Raw genomic sequence first — 10,941 nt, 5'->3', positions numbered from 1 at the left:
AAATGAATAATAATTCTTTGCAATTAAATTATTAATTTTTCATGCCTTTTAACAGTAAAATAATAAATAGAAAAAATTACGTATTTGTTAAGAACAATGACGAAACGACCCACGAATAATTAACAAAAACATTCATTGACAGTTAACTGGAAATTTTATATGTACTTTCAAAAATCGATCATAATAGACGAATTTTTAGTCTTGGCAACCATACGATTTCAGCTGCTTATTAGTTAAGCAATTTCAAAAAGGTTGGACTAATAACCCAGCAGTGTTCTTGTTTCATATGTTATTTTTAAATTAAGCAGTTGTTCTTTTGTGATATGCTTACAAAAGAAAAGGCATAATGTCTTCCAGAAACTCTTGAACAATATATTAAATTAGAATACACTTCTTTCCAATTCAATCTATAATCTTTAATATATATATTCCGCGAATACTTGCTATTAATTATAGTACATTTATGTAAGGAGAGCGAGACAACCGTGCCTTTTTAATTCAATTTTTTGCTCTTCATTTCTGCCATTTTATTGGACCTAAACTATTTTATAGTTTCAAATGAATTATGCTGTGTGAACTGAATTTCGGAAACTATTTAGTAAGGAACCTATTTTAAAATTAGGCACATAGAAATATGACACTAAATAACAATATACTTAGATTGATTAAAATTAGGAATACATAACTAAGTGTCTAAAAATAAGTAAGCTTACTTATATGAATATGAATTATGTATATGTATATATATTATTTACATGTGTAATTGTGAAAAGATTTCACATTGAATTTTTTTATGAAAATGTGGGTTTTAAATACGTTTTAATATGTACAACTAATATTTTATGTAAATATCATCTATAACATATTGTCTAATCATTTTTGTAAACATTAAGTATTTATTGATTATTCCAGTGGCTTAGTAACTACTATATAAACTGTTTACTTTTTTCATGAATTATTAAAAAAAATTATGCGTCTAAATAAATATACACTACAAAAACATATCCACATATATTAATTACAATACATCAATCATCCTAGTTTACAGGGTTGTAAATTAAAAAATTAAAATTTGCTGAATAGGTAATTATTTGCACTTCTATAATGATATTATTGAATGTATTATCTCCAACAGTGCAATAAAACTTCAAAACCCGTGTTAAATCAATAAAAAAATATACTTTATTTATTTTCATTGAATTACTTTCCCCTTTATTCAAATACTACTGAACAAAAAAAAAAATTAACATCAAACTGACGTAATTAACGCGATCTCTTTGGCGTTTTGGCCAAATTCCGAACCAAGTTGGCGCGATTGAACGCAGTTTGCCGGTGCAAATGCCTATTTCGAATTATATATTTAAACAGAGTAAAACAACAACAACAACCACAATTAAACTAACAATAAACCTGACCAAATTTATTACCAATGTTTTGAGTTTATTGTTGTAATTCGACGTTTCCCTCCTCTTTCGGATTATGCAATTTTAGCCACAATTTAACATTTTATTACGATTATGACTTTTTATTTATTTATTTTTATTTATACACGCTATTTTTAGGTATTTATTTAGCGCTTTAATTAAATACAATATTTAAAAATTAATTTTTTTACATGAATTTAGTTGATTTTTTGTTTTATTGCATAATTTTTTCTTTATTTTTTTTCTTTATTTATTTATATTTTTTTTTTGTGGTGCATCTTTTTAGTGCTCGTAATTATTTTCGGTGATTATTTCAATTTTATGGAAGTGTTAAACGCACATTTCACACGCTGACAAAAACGCACAATAAAAATTGTAATAAATTTAATTTATTTTGTTATTACGCGTATTTATGCTTTTTGTTTGTTTAAATGAAAGCATTGTTACATTGCAATTAATTACGCATTTTAACTCTAAAATACAAGATTTGCGAAAAAACTGGATTACATTTTAATGACCTGTTGAAATTTTCTCTCTTCACATCTTCGTGGTCAGACTAAGCGTTGAAGCTGAGCTTCAATTTCGAAATCAACACAACAATGTAAGAGGTTCATGGAAAGAATGGAGAAGAGGCATGTTTCAGTGAAAATGTATTAGATTTCTTAAGATACAACAATATATTAACTGTCCTAAAACGGCTTAAGCTTCTAAGCATAGAATTTAGATGAGCTTGCAAAAGTGGGCGCTGCTTCCATGGATACCTCTGTTTCAATCCCTGCTCCTGCTAACAACAGCCATTTTTTGTGACAAGCAAATAACGAGTGCTTTTATACATGACCAATTTATTTCAAATATAGAGCCTCTAACTTGATACACAGAAGCAATTTAGAGGTATCTAGATTAATAACTGTCTTTTCAGGGCCATAGGACCATAGAACGGCATGGGGCTAACCTCGTCGTACCCTGCTGTATCTTTTGTAACGCGTGAATACATACGCTCGAAGAAATAATACTAGAACATCTGTTATGTCTATGTCCAGGCTTAAGTTTTTGACTTAAGTTTTTGAGGACGCACTTACTCGGCGATATCTTTAGTATTAACTTTGACCAGACTTTCGCTTTTAGAAATGCTTCTGGCTGATTCTAACTTACCTATTATTCTTTTACCTATTATTATATAGAAAATTAAGGTAATAGATGTATGTAGTGTCAAGTGATAGGCACTGATAGCATCTGAAACATGTGCATGTATGGCCAGCCCCAAAACCAATTTGTTTAAAATATTAATATAAAAATTTTCCCACTATTATCCTTTCATCTATTAAAAATAGAGACTTAATCACGTATTGACTGTCGTCATGAATATCAAGCAAATATAATGATAGTAATTTATTCTCATTTATAATGTGTATATCCAAAGAATAGCTTAAATAAAATAGTTTAATACAGTCGATTCTCTGAAATTCGAATCTTTTTGTTCGAATTTCACAAATTCGAATTTTTTTGTATGTATATATCTGTGTTATTTCTGCTCTTTTAGTAGAAATAGTTCTGAACAGTAGAATCTGCATAGAACATAATGAAATATGGAATGAAGATGTACTCGATGACGAATCTGCATATGAACGCAATAGTGATGTTGAGTCTTCAGATAGAAGCGAGTGCGATAGTTGTTTCAAACTCAACAGCCATTGAGAATGTTAATAATTTAAAGAAATGATGCAACAATTGTGAATTATTTTCCAATGAGCACATAAGAAATTTGCTGGCTCTTCGGAAAAATCTTTGCCACAGAAAGATTAGTTTTAAACTTGCCAATGGTATCGTTTGCGTCTCTAATTATTTTACTTTTTTAAATACATTCCATTTTTATTTAAAAAAATATAATATGTACATGTGATGAAATTGATGTAAATATTTATGTTTTGTTGCATATAGTTAAAAAATACAAGTATTGCACTGGATTGTTAACAGTAATAGTTTCAGTTACGTTTACTTATTTTTACTAAATAATATAAATTGAAAAAAGAAATCTATTGTATTTTATTTTAATAAGTTTTCTGCATTTTTTATTTATATTTGAATAAAAATATTAACAAAAAATAAGAATTTTTCAGATATTAGAATTACTTTAAAACAAAGTGGTTCTAATTTGCGAGAGTCGACTGTATGTAGAAGTATTTATAGAAAAGCAAGTGAGATTGTGTTTTATTCAATCAAGTGAAAGTTTTATCTATTCTTTTAATGGAAAGTTGTTTTATATCAAAGTACATATTTTAGACTTTATTTAATAATATAATTAATAATTAATTTGTACTATTGAAGTATATGCTTTTGCTAATATTTAACAATACAGTTATATCAATTATATACTAAGATTATTATTTTAAATTATATATACTGTCGCAAGTTTAACTAAAAGACCTACGGAAATAATAATTTTTCAAAAGAAAAATTTATGCAAATGTGTGCTATTTTTTAAGGGCCTAAAATTTTGAATAAAGAAAAACTTTCGTGATAAAAATAGCGAAAATACAATGGCAAAAAATGTGTAAAATATTAATTAAATTTTGCTAAAACAAAGTAAACATCATTAACTCAGTATGGCAATAGTTATGACGCCACAGCCACTGCCAATAACACTCATACGTCATAGCAGAGATAGTAACAGCTGCACTGCTTGCATCTTTCTTACGATAAAGCAACATTACTTTTATGTTATTAAAGCAAGCAAAGCAGCGCTGCAACTGTTAAAACAGCAAGAAAAACTTAAAAGCTTCTGTGGTTAACAGCAAGAGACATCATAATTCATAATGCTGTGTTAATTAATTTATGTTATGGTATTGCATAGCGCGCTGTTGTGTGCTTTGTGCTGTAATGCAGCGCTGCAACTGCGCATTCGCTGTAGGCACTTTATTAACTAATAAACAACAATAAAGCCAAGAAAAATATTAACAAAGTAAGACTAATTCAAGTAGAAATTGATTGACGGATTTTGTTTGGCGTTTGTTTATTCAGTTTGATTTGAAACGTTCGTGGCAGAGGTTGTAAAATTCGGCCGAGTTTTTAAGATACGTTTCGTTGATTTTCGTTGCATTTCATAAATAATTTTTCATTTATTTCGGGTAATAAATTTAACAGAATTACTTAACAACTCGGTTATTGTTTAACATCTTGGAACTAATTTTATTTATAATTATTATTGGCACATATATACATTTTTTTATAGAGTAATTCAACAAGAAAGTGTTTATTTAATTGAAGAGTGATATAAAGTATTTGAAAGAAATTAAAATAATTACTAAGAATGTCAGTTTATTAAATAAATTTGTCAAAAATCAAAATACTTATTTAATCAAATAACTAAATATTTGATCAGATCTATAAAAGCGAGTAAAATATTATATATAAATATACATATATATAAATATGCATATATAACTAAAAACATTAAAATATACAATTCCAATTATTGCAAATATTGAAAAATTTATATGATATTGATTTTTGAATGAGAATAGCAAGTGATTATTGATATTATTAAGTTTATATATCTCTGAACACCTATTCTTTCATGCAGATAAATATTTGTGTACTTTCACTTAACACGTATCTTTAACGTAACATTAAATTTTGATGTATTGTGATATTGATATATCTTAGTAAAAAGCAGTTTTCTGAGTTTTTGATATTTTTAAAGTGGACTTTTGGTGCTATATTCTTCTCTATATACAAGGTGAGATGAAAAAACTGCAACAAAGTAAAACGCCATAATTTTTTCATTTTTTTTAAATTTTATTGAATGAAAGCAAAAAATGTCGGAAATAACATCAAATTTGAGAATCGGTTTAGATTTGTTCGAATTGGCCACCTTTGGCACGAACTATGGCCTTCAAACGGCCAATGAAACCATCACACGCTGCCCGAAAGTGGCTCTGCGGTATTTTGTCCCATTCTCGGCGAAGCGCTTGCTTGAGATGATCGACACTTTGGTATTTTTTAGTTCCAACCTTGCTTTCCAAAATACCCCAGGCACAATAGTCCAACGGATTGGCATCCGGAGATTTTGGTGGCCATTGTGCGGTGGAAATGAAGCGAGGAACCTCATTTCTTAACCATTCTTGGATGGCGCGTGCTGAGTGCGATGGTGCTGAGTCCTGTTGGAATGTCCAAGGTCTGCGGCCGAAATGTTTGCGTGCCCAGGGCTTCAGAACTCCCTCCAAAATATTTTCGCGATAGATTTGCGCATTTAATTTGACACCACGGTCGATGAATACGAGCGGCGAGCGACCATCGGCTGTTATGGCGGCCCACACCATCACCATGGCCGGCTTTTGAGTTGTGATGGCCAACCGAAGTTGCAAATTTTCAGCTGACCTCTCTGGCAAGTAAACACGATCATTTTGTTTGTTTACAAACTGCTGGATAACGAATGGTTTCTCATCGGAGAAAACCAAATTCGGCAGTTCACCACTTTCGGCCAAGCGAAACAACTCTTTAGCTTTTTCGAGTCTAACTTTTTTTTGCGCATCAGTAAGATCTTGCACTTTTTGGAACTTGAATGGCTTTAGTCCAAGCTCATTTTTCAATATTTGCCGAATGGCATATTGCGATATGTTCAGCTCACGAGCCATTTTTCGTCCACTGCGACGCGGATTTCGTTCAATTCGCTTTTTCACTTTTCGAACCATTTCTGCCGATGTTGCTGTTTTTTTTCGTCCACTTCCTTGACGTCGGGCTACGCTACCAGTATCATGGTAACGAGCGATGGTACGAGACACAAAACATTTATTCACTTCTAAATGCTGGAGGGCTCTAACGATAGCCACTTGTGGTTTTCCAGCCAAATGCAAAGCAATCACACTATCACGCTTGAATTCCATCACAAATAACTTTTTTTTTGAAAAATTCCCACCAAAATGCTTTTGTGCGCTTGTAAACAATATAATGAGCTGTCACTAGAATAAATCTGACAGCTGTGGGACGAGCGGTTTAGAAATGACAGCAGTCTGAAGTTGGTTGCAGTTTTTTCATCTCACCTTGTAGATCTATCCCATTTTTATCTATGTAAATCTATCATAAATCTATCTATGTGGATCTACTATATATCCATCTGTATAGAAATATCTATTCTCTATATAAATCTAACCCATTTTTATCTATATAGATCAATCATATATCTATCTATATATATCTATCTATATATATCTACTATATATCTATTTATGTAGATATATCATGTATCTATCTATATAGATATATTATATATCTATCTATATAGGTGTATGATATATTTATCTATATAGATATCTATATAGATATATCAATCATATATATATACATATATATACAAGATATATCAATGCATATACCTATACTCAATATCCAGACAACAGTTCAATTTTCCTCTATCGGAATTGTTTCAACTGTTTATTCTAATGCTTGGATTATAATTTGTTTTATCATTGGTATTGTCTCTGCGCGGATTGTGCACCTAGTTCTTCTTAAAATGTTCTAAAAAATCGATTGTGTTTTAAGTCGAATTTTACCAAATGCAGCATCTACTATTGCATGAAAAGCTTTGTCATGCGGAAAGGATTATTAAGTTTAAATCTTTATGCAATATTTCAACAATGCGGTCAAGCAAAACACCCACAGTTTTAGCAACAACTTTAATTTTTCATTTTACATGACTTCAAATAAATTATATTAGAATTACTATAGAAAATTATTAAATCAAATTATTTTTTAAATAATTTGGAATATAACTCTTAGCAATATAGTTGCACGTAATACACAGCTATTAATAATTAATTTTAATTTATGTTCTTACCAAAAACGCAGCGATATCTAACAAAAACAACTAAAAATAGTTAATTACCTTTATATATAGCTGTGATTTAAGCTTTTGTTCTAAAATAATACCTTAGAGAACATTTGTTGTCAAAGTGATGTGTTCAAGTTTGAATAATACAGGTCAAGTAAAGTCCTGGCTTAAACATATAAAGCGTGAGTCTGTGTTTAAATTGAATTTAAGTTTAACCATTGAAGTAAGTTATCTTCCAATTTTAAATAAATTATCTTCACATTCACATCATATGCATTATACAAAAAAAATTATATTCTAATTGTTATCCACGAAAATTATTTTAACTCAAATAATTGTACAACTTTTGGTATAGGAAGCAAACAGAGATATCTTAGTAAACTCCATATTTTATGAATGAATTCTTCTAAATTGAGTTTACATAAATTGCATTTCATTATCCTAATTATTATTATTGAAGTAAATTCACTTCTTTAAATAATACTGATATATGATGAGTATATATACATATAGGTATATATATAAAGTAAAATATTTGCTAAGCATATGTATTGAAATGGATTAAAATAATTGTACAATTGTTACTATAAGATATTGTAGTAATAAGATATAAGATATTATACATTTTCTTAATTAGATTGCGAAAGTTCAATTCAGCCAAGTTAAATTAGGAAGATGACGACGAAGATGAAAACGAAAAAAATCCAAATTTATTTAAAATTTTTTTTTACTTGTATATCATTGAAGTGCTATAAAATGTATCTTTAAAAAGTATTTATTTAAATGAAATTTAACTTCAAACATTACATTTTAAGCGTTTTTATTCTTATAATGCGCAGTCCATGAAAAAGTCAGAGAAAATGGTACTGCTAACACTAGCTATTGGGATTTGTAGGTGGATGAGCCAAAATCGTAGGAAGGTATTTCTTTGACAGAAAATAAGTATCATTAATTTTAAAACATTAGTATATTCACCAATCGTTGGTATACATTGTGACCGAAAGGTTTTCGGAAATTCTCATTTAAAATTCGCGCGCTGTATATTTTTCGATATTTTAAGTTTATGTAGTTTGGCAGCACTGTCCTTAATTACTATGCCAAAAATGAGCGCGATCTGTCAGACAGTTCGTTTACGGCAGCTGTTGAAACCAGTTCACCTCAGTAGTGCGTTGCGAAAAAAACAATGGAAAAAAATATTGAACAAAGAGTTTGCATCAAATTTTGTTTTTCGAACGAAATTTCGTGTGCAGAATCGTTGCGAATGCTACAAAAGGCTTATGGGGAATCAGTTTTATCGAAAACTCAAGTTTATGAGTGGTACAAAGCCTTTCAGGACTGTCGTACGACCGTCGAAGACATGCCGCGTTCTGGACGACCTTCGACCTCTACCACCGACGAAAACATTGAAAAGGCAAAGGAAATCGTGTTCAAAAATCCTCATGTGAGTGTTAGAGAGATAGCACGAGAGCTAGGCATCGGTCGTGAGATGGCTCGTTTGATTTTGGTGGACAATTTGTGTATGCGACGTGTCAACGCCCGGCTTGTTCCGATTCACCTCAATTTGTTCAACATTATCAACGATTTTAAGGCCAAACATTCAATAAATACCATCGAACAGCCACCGTATTCACCTGATCTTGCACCGTGTGACTTTTTCCTGTTTCCCAACCTCAAATTACCACTCAGAGGAACGCGTTTTGAATCCATAGAAGACGTAAAACAGAATTCGCAGAGGGAACTCAAAGCCATACCGGAAAGCGCCTATAAAAAATGTTTTGATGATTGGAAGAAACGTTTGGCATTGGTGTATCGCTTCTAATGGAGCATATTTTGAAGAGATAAAATAAATATTGATGAAGGTTAAGAATTTTGCGTTTTATTTAAAATTTCCCGAAAACTTTTCGGTCACAATGTACTTCCAAATCGAAATATATTATTTTTTATGAAATTTTATCGATATTAATATTATCGACAGCTAGCCATTGTCTCCTTGGCTACGTTTTTAGTCGTTACCGAGTAATAGTTCTTATAATTTATATGCTATTATAGGTCTGTAAACGGGTTAAAAGTTTAAAACCTGAAACTTCTTCACTTTACTTTAATAAATAGACTGTAACTAAGACAATATATATATATGACATGAAAAAAAAGAAAACAATAATTTACACATATATATTATAAACAACATATATAGTCGTACAAGAAAAAAATATAACACTTTAAAACCGCAAAAAAATATTTTGTGGCAATGAACTTGAAATGCAACTGATAAAATCATTAATTTCGAAACAAAAAGTTCACATGTTTTTAATGACGAATTAATATGTGATCATGTGAACTATCCTACAAATGTAAACTCATAAAATTTCTATATAAAGTTGTGTATTTAATGTTTTCGTAATTTCTGTTGTTATATTTATTTTTTTTTTTATTTTTTATTTGTTTCTGTTTATTTTTTTTTGTAAATATCTGCTAAAATACGAAGACTGCCCCCGTCTTAATTAAAAGTCAACAGAAAACTACAGCAGCTAAGAAAACGTGAAAGAAGCAATATACCATAATTTCAAGATATAAAAAAACTTTATATTCATTTTTGTGGGATTTTGTAAAAATTATGCAGTTTATTTTAATATGAATGAATTAATATAATGATGGAAATATCTATAACAACAATAAAACCACGCATGTGCGCGCAGTTAAGACGATTGCGTAAAAGAAATGTAAATTGTTAAAGAAATGCTTAAATAAGTTTGTTGCTTAAGTCTTTTGTTCGCTTACTTTAAAATGAAAAATTAAAATAGGAAATTCAAAACCGAAAAATAGTAATAATTATAGTAAATTCAGTTAAAACGAATTTGACATGAATGTCAACAAATGATTGAAAGGTTTTAGTAATCATTTTGTTTGACCAGATTTAATGGTTATATCAGTTTGTATGAGTAATAATATATTCATATTAACAAAAAAGGTAAATAAAAATAAATGCGTGCGTGTTCAGCAAAAAAATACAAGAAAAAAATACTAACTTCGTTAATAAAATAATTTTGCAATTTATTTTAAATTATTTTAGATTGACGAAAGTTTTTGAAAATTGATTTTGGCTTTTAAAGTTTATGAATTGTGCAATTTTACACTCGAAATAAAAAGTCAATTAGCGACGATTTCTTTAAATAAACGCGCAAGACTCACTCACATAATGCCAATTATGGTTTTTTATACGAATTTTGCAATTTCTTGTTATTATGCATAAGACATCAAGCTTTGTTCGATTTTGCAAGTCACGCAAATTTGAAAAGTGCATATGCAATCAATATGTGCTTAGCATAACTCGGTTACATCCTCCGTAACAAATTACTAACATTGAGTGCATTTGGTTATGACGAAATGTTTTTTATTCTTAAGAACATCGGTCTATAGCGTGTGATGTAACAACTGAATACAAAAAACATTACTTAAAATTATTTAAGTAATTATATGATCTTTATAACTCATAAGTTAGAAGGGTTCGAACAGTAATGAAGAAACAACAACAACAATTTTAATTAATATATTGAAATTTGACTGACCATACAACGCTGTTTCGATTATTGTTAAGTACTCATCGTCAGTGATTTTAGGAAATATTCGAATTTCTATTGATTTAGTTTATAGTTCGCATATTGTTTTCTTATTACTGTGCAAACCCTTCTA

Source organism: Teleopsis dalmanni, chromosome 1 (genome assembly GCF_002237135.1).
Source record: "Teleopsis dalmanni isolate 2A chromosome 1, ASM223713v2, whole genome shotgun sequence".
NCBI lineage: Eukaryota > Metazoa > Arthropoda > Insecta > Diptera > Diopsidae > Teleopsis > Teleopsis dalmanni.
Note: the sequence above shows the minus strand (reverse complement) of the source record.